The sequence below is a fragment of the Wolffia australiana genome, chromosome 16 (assembly GCF_029677425.1).
Source record: "Wolffia australiana isolate 7733 chromosome 16, ASM2967742v1".
NCBI classification, from domain to species: Eukaryota; Viridiplantae; Streptophyta; class Magnoliopsida; order Alismatales; family Araceae; genus Wolffia; species Wolffia australiana.
The window spans coordinates 9,389,218-9,395,047 of record NC_135850.1 but is presented as its reverse complement, the minus strand read 5'-3'; the positions used below and the strand labels follow the sequence as shown (position 1 = coordinate 9,395,047).

At 38.7% G+C, this 5,830-nt stretch overlaps 1 pseudogene; it reads right to left on the bottom strand.

The window, feature by feature from the left end:
• Positions 1 to 361: 361 nt before the first annotated feature.
• Positions 362 to 440, bottom strand: LOC144714083 (small nucleolar RNA R71; annotated as a pseudogene).
• Between the last annotated feature and the right edge of the window lie 5,390 nt (positions 441 to 5,830).

The following is a 5,830-nucleotide window of genomic DNA, read 5'->3' as shown; positions in this document are numbered from 1 at the left end:
TGAATAGAGTAATGAGATTAAGGGAATTATATGAGCCAGCTGAGAGTAGCATTCACCTTAGGGTCCATGGAACCCTAGATATGAATGTGAATTTTAAAATAGACCGTCATCTGCATTAAATTTTGCCATCATTTTATGGAAAATTGAATGAAGATACTTGAGTATTTATATAAATTTCTGGAGAAATGTGACTCTTATAACATTGCAGGAGTGACTTCATATGCTTTGAAAATGAAAATATTCCCTCATACTCTTAAGGATAAGGCAAAACATTGGTTCATATGTGAGATGGAGAGATGTTTTTTGCAAAAATTTTATTCAGTTGGAAGGACTAATGCCTATACGAAAGCAATTAGAGATTTTACCCAGGGATCTGATTCTTTTAGTGAAGCATGGGAAAGATTGAAAGACCTTACTAGAAAATGTCCTCATCATGGTCTTCCTGATTGGCAAATAGTTCAATTTTTTTATGATGGGTGGAATGACCATGAGAGAATAGAGTATATAGTGCTAGTGGTGGTACCTTTATAGATAAAACAATTGATGAGGCCACTATTATTATTGAAATATTAACTGATAGTTGTGCATATCATCACGGCTTGAGTTATAATGGTAGAATTTCAGGACCAAAATGTGGAGGGCTGATTGATGTGAGTGCAATAGAACTTGACTTATGGAAAGATAAGGTAGAGAGTCTCGCACAGATTGATGTGAGTTCAAGAGTTTCGCACAGATAATGGATTATACATATACAGAAGCCAATGAAGGTAAAGGTTCCATGAGAGGGTTCAATCACTACTCAATATCTTCTATACCATAAGGAGTAGCTTGGAACCCCATGGGCTGGAAACTTAACCTATCGATTGGGTTAAATCAATCCTTAGTTAATTAATCTATATGTTGACATAGTTAATATAAATTATGTAAATATAAATTAAAAATAAATCTAGGGAGCCAGAATTGGGAGCCCACTATTCTCCATTCTAATCTCTTCTCCACTCAACCAAGGAGAGTGTTTTCATGTTGAGAAGATCTTCAACATTTTCAAGGAGAGTTGAAGAAGATGGGGTGGAGATCCAAGCACCACGTGATTGTGTGGATACTTCTGGAGGCCGGACACGTGAACGGCTTCAGAACAATCTTAAAGAGAGCTGGTCAAGGGTGGAACAAGTTCTCCATAAGGTACATGTTATGTATGATTTTATACATTGATTGTGAATCCATTACACACTTCTGCATCATGGAAACCATGTTTTCCATGTTTGAACTAATGCGCACAACCCAATAGTCACCTACAACCACAACATCCTCCGCTGCCAAACCTTGCGCACAAGGCGTGTGTTGTGCTTGCACATGCTTGTGGTTAGTTGTACCGCATCCATCATTGTTGACTCGAGGGGGGCATGGGTAGGGCTGTTGCACGAGCATCATAATGTTGGTTGCTACAGCCACAAAGAACACATGTTGTGAAAGGGCAAGTCAATGGCTTTAGGACAATCTTGGAGTGAGCAAGTTAAGGGTGGAACAAGTTCCCCATAATGTTAATGTGATGTGTGGTTTTAAAGATCAATATTGAATCAAAAGCGCTTTCGCATCCATGGAAAAACTTTTTTTATATGATTGAACTAAGGCATAAAGCCCAACAGATGATCCCATTTCGACCCCTCTGTTGTCGTAGTGAACCTCTTGATGCGCCCACACTAAGACTATTTAGAATCACATGATTAGGGACACGTAGGTCATAGTCAAAGTACAACTGTAAGTCCACAAGATGTATTTGGCTTCTCAAGTCCAAGGACCACTTTCACAATTATGACATGAATCTACTTGATTAATAGTTTGGTATAATACCATTCAGGGATTCGTATGGATCAATTCAGTGAACTCTTTTCCACTAAAGAGCACCCACAATCAATCCTTTTTGTCTCCACATTAATGGCTACGGGACCAGCCATACACATCATATGAGTGAGACTAAATAGTGATATTATTTCCAGATACCTGAATGTCCTTCTCGAGTGTCCTTCAAATAGGAATATTTAGAAGTCATATTTAAGAACTAGTAATCTCTGTATTTCAATCTCATCATAATTCATTAAGTCTGCTCATGTATTCATGAACTTCATTATACCCATCCCACATGAGCTATAATAAATATGTTATGTTAATAAATATGGAATGAGATATGCAATGTCTGATTGGCTTGTCAGCCATACATAGTTTCATCAAAACCATGTCCAATCCTTGTTATTATTAGACATTACTTTCTAGTTTGTAATGGCTGGCACCACTAGCATCTCTAAGATGACTTTGAATATGATGTACCCAGGCCTAATACTCTCTCTCTCTCTCTCTCTCTCTCTCTCTCTCTCTCTCTCTCTCTCTCTCTCTCTCTCTCTCTCTCTCTCTCTCTCTCTCTCTCTCTCTCTCTCTCTCTCTCTCTCTCTCTCTCTCTCTCTCTCTCTCTCTCTCTCTCTCTCTCTCTCTCTCTCTCTCTCTCTCTCTCTCTCTCTCTCTCCCTCTCTCTCTCTCTCTCTCTCTCTCTCTCTCTCTCTCTCTCTCTCTCTCTCTCTCCCTTGCTAGTGACAAAGATTTTGATGACCAATAATTGGGCTCACTCTACATATAGGATTCTAGTGCATCGTCTTTTAGTTTTACATGTAGCTACCTCTCACAACATTTTAGCAAATATTTTGCGTCAGAAAAAAGAAATTTTATTCAAAATTTGATGCAAAATTTTCTCAGAAATTTTCAATAAATTTCATATTTTCACCAAACTTAGTGTACATTATGTTAAATATAACAAGGTACTTTTGAATCATTTTAATTCAATAAAATTCTTTGTTAAATTAAATTAAATTTAAATTGACTTAGATATTGTATATTTCATTTAGCCTAAAAATACCTTTTCATGAAAATAAAGAGGGCAAATTTAATTAAATTCATCAAGTTTTCTTTAACATAACATTTTGAATATTTGACAGATATTAGTACTTACATTGGTCATAGTTTAAGTAAATTTCTTAATGAAAATTTCCTTAAATATGTAGAGTGCCAAATAAAAATTCATTGATTTATGAATAAAAAGTTCCTAAGGAACCATGATAAAACCCCAAATAATTAAAAATTGGTTTTCATCAAATATATGACTTCAATTATCAACTCTTTTTATTATAAAACATTTTTTTCAGAAATCTCTTACTTATGTTCAGAATTTATTTTTAATTTATATTTACATAGATATGGGAACATCTGATTTATATTTATTCATTAATAATTTTATCCCTCGAATTCGATTACTAAAAATTAATGTTTTGACATAAATATATCAGTTTTAGTTACTCTTAGAAATGTAATTTGATGTAAATACACTTTGTGAAGATAATATGTCACCTTTATATATTATTCGTAATAGAATTCTCTAATTGGTTATTTTAAATTAATTATTTGCCACAAGTGTATGATTTTGATTTTCTCTTTGTAATTTCAACCTTATTTTTCTTACACTCAGTCAATTTTTATACCACAATATGTCATAGACTGGATGGCGACATTGTCATTATTATTTCAGGGCATCAAATTTTAAAGTGAAATAATATTCATTTTTATTTTGAACTTGTCAATTAAAAACTAATATATAACTTTCATTTATTATATATAATGTAGACTAAAGAAGGATCTCTCCTTCCTCTCTCTCTATCTCTCCCTACCCCTCTCTCTCCCTCTCTTTTTCTCTCTGCTTCTCTCCCTCTCTCTTTCTCTCTATTTCTCTCCCTCTCTCTCCCTACCTTTTCTCTCTCTCTATTTCTGTCCCTCCATATATATCTCTCTCCCTACCCTTTCTCTCTCTATATATCTCTCCCTCCATCTCTCTCTCTGTGACATTCAGCTGGGTTGCAAGCCAAAAGTGGCATTTGATCAGATGCCAATAGTTGGGACCGATCTTGAGTCAGATATTTGAAGGGGAAAAAATGGATATCTCAATCTCGAATATGGACATTAGGTATCGGCTGCTACAGTATAAATATCCAATATTGAATTATGTACCAATATTGGTGTTTGTCAACATTTTGACGTTTGGATGCGGATATCCAGGTGGACATGGTTATTGGATTTTCCAATTTATGCATTAATATTAATTAAAATTTGTAATATTTATTACATAATATTATGATTTTTTTTGTTCGGTCAACATACGTGTTGACCCTGGATGAAATGCAAAAATTGAGAGTGATCATTGAGGACCGAGGCTTTACAATCCATGTATGTGTCAGTTGGAGAGAATGTAGGCTTTATACATATCTGACAAGCTCAAAGCCCAAGGGACTGGTCTGTCTCCTATATCCAAAATCGTACATCCAATACCAATTTCTGGCACCGTCTACATGATGACAATATTCGCCCTAATATACGATACTTGCTAAAAGACCAAGATATGTTCTGATATCTTGTATTGTCATTTGAATACATTTTTTCCTCGAGTATAAAGATGATCGATACCAAATATCAGGATGGATATATGCTAAAAGAGTGGAAGTCATATGCTAAAAGGGTTTTTTTTACAAATTGTGACTCTTGGATTGCCCTGCTCATAAGAATCTTTTTTGTACACTCACTTGCCTGCACACACCACACACCCACCGCACAGCAGACAGCTGTGTAATGTGCACAGAACTATGTGGCCTGTTACTCGCAAGGCGTGAATGTTTCTTCCACTCTATTCCCACCCAACAAGATGGGTGTAAGAGTATAATTGAAAGTTGGGGGGGTCAGAAACATCTATAATGGTGCAATGATGCATTGCCTTGTGAGTGCTAGGGTTTTGCATCAACAAAGATGATGTTTACTGTTGACATTATTGTCTCCTTTCCTTTCTTGTATTCTTTCTCTTATTAGCCCATTAAGGGCTCTATCTCTAATTCGCCCATTAGGGCTCCCTATAAAACCCCTTGTAATCTCTTTGTTTCATTATCAAGAATTAGTTTCTTGTTTACATGGTATCTGAGCCCTAACCCTAATCCTAATCCGAGTTCCTGGGCTCGACCGTGCGCTCCGATCTCTGGCACTTCTCCGTTCGCCAAGATCTCGCGCTCCGGTTGCACCTTCATCCGCCAAGATCCAGCCTTCAGCGCTCCTCCGGTTGCAACCTCCTTCCAATCGTGCTGCCCTCTTCCAGCGGCGCGCACTCTTCAGCCGAGCGATTCTTTGGCCGTGCAGCCTTCTTCCGGTGGCGCAGCATCCTTCCGGCGGCGCAGCCTGCTTCCGGCGGCGCGCAGGCCTTCGGCCGCGCGATTCCTCGGCCGCGCACAGCCACTCGGCCGCGCAGTCTCTCAGCCTCTCGGCCGCGCAGCCTCTCGGCCTTCTTCCGACGGTTGTTCAGTCCTTCAGCCCTTCGGCAGTAGTTTGTGACCGAGCTGTCTTCTGATCGGGGATGTCATCTGTTTCTGCGATCAAGATGACGAACCCTGCAGTAATTGATTCTCCAGAAGCTCAGGTCTCCGACGTGACGCCAGCATTGACTCCACCCAGCGTGGGCCAAACGCCAAACGCTCCGGAGGCGCCTCTTGAGTCGGGGAATTGGTCGGCTTCACCAGGACCGTTTTCTCTGCCTCGGATGCCTCCAGATGAGATGTTCACTAGCTTCAATCTTCTTCAATGGCGCCAATATGTCCAGATTACTCTCAAGGGGCGACTGATGCATCATTTACTTGAAGACGGGCCTCCCAAGACGAACTCCAAGTACTATGACTGGCTGGATGTTGAAGGGGTGGTCCACCGATGGCTTCTGGATAGTATTTCACCTAGTATCAAGGATGAATTCTTGTCTCTC